Source organism: Vigna radiata, chromosome 2 (assembly GCF_000741045.1).
Source record: "Vigna radiata var. radiata cultivar VC1973A chromosome 2, Vradiata_ver6, whole genome shotgun sequence".
Taxonomy (NCBI): Eukaryota; Viridiplantae; Streptophyta; class Magnoliopsida; order Fabales; family Fabaceae; genus Vigna; species Vigna radiata.
This window is the reverse complement of record NC_028352.1, coordinates 20191428-20192567: the sequence shown is the minus strand read 5'-3', so window position 1 is coordinate 20192567 and position 1140 is coordinate 20191428.

The following is a 1140-nucleotide window of genomic DNA, read 5'->3' as shown; positions in this document are numbered from 1 at the left end:
AGCAACCACTGTCAAGATACCACAATGACTTCTTTGACTTAGTTGGTTCCTACAAAACAAATTAGCGAGAAATTTAGGTCCCCAATCTCAATATGGGTCCTTGGGGTTAGTTTACACAAGTATATATCATTTTACAACTTTAACCCATGCATATTTACCATTTAGAACACAAAAATGTTTAATGTGGCATTTGTTTGATGTGTGACCATGCTTCATACAGTAAAAACAACATACATTACTTAATTTATTTTAAACAAAAGTCCCTTTTTCAACCGAAACTATACGAGTTTTTCTTACTTTGGACTTATAATTTTGATGCATGTTCCTATTTTTAACATTGCTTTTATTGAAATTTGTCTTAGCATATGAAGTATTCTTGGTTGCCTTTGCAAGTAGATTTTTAAGAATGTCAATATCAAACATATGACTCTTACAAGACAAACATTCAACAGGTTCTTAAGTAGCATTTGCATCAGACAATTTTGTTTCTAAAGTACTAATTTTATTTCTTAAAACAACTTCATCATCAAGCAATTTATCATATTTTAATTTCAATTCATTGTGCTCTTTCTGTTGACTCACTAGCAAGTGTACCAGATCGTGCAAGTAATATAATCGGTAAAGCTCGATATCGTTCTTCCCAAGAGACTCGAAAGGTCTTTATTGTTCGTGTGAATCAAAATCATAAGACTTGTAAAGAAAGAATTAATTGTTGTGAATGCAAAGACAGAAAATAAATATGCAATGGGTTGATTCAATTGACGAAAAAGGCTATGGATGAATGGAGTTGTTGGGGGTTTACAATTTCATCTTATCCGCTCCCTTTCATCTACTCCTCTTGTTTAATGTGCTTGATTATCTAATTGCTATGCAAACTTTCTTGGCCTACCCTTAACCCGATCCCTCGGCGAGAAGAGCCTATTACTAATTACTGGCTTGTTATCCCTAGCCTCCCCTAGCAATTAATAATGCATTAAGAATAGAAGCAAAAAAATTGATCGTCCTACCCCCTATCCCTAGGTTGGTATTGCTTAATCAAGGAATTTCTCACCAGTTCATGACAGTACTGTACGTTCCCATATCAATAGAGACAAACAACAGTTATCGAATGAGTTAAACGATAAAAGCATTAAGCGCAGA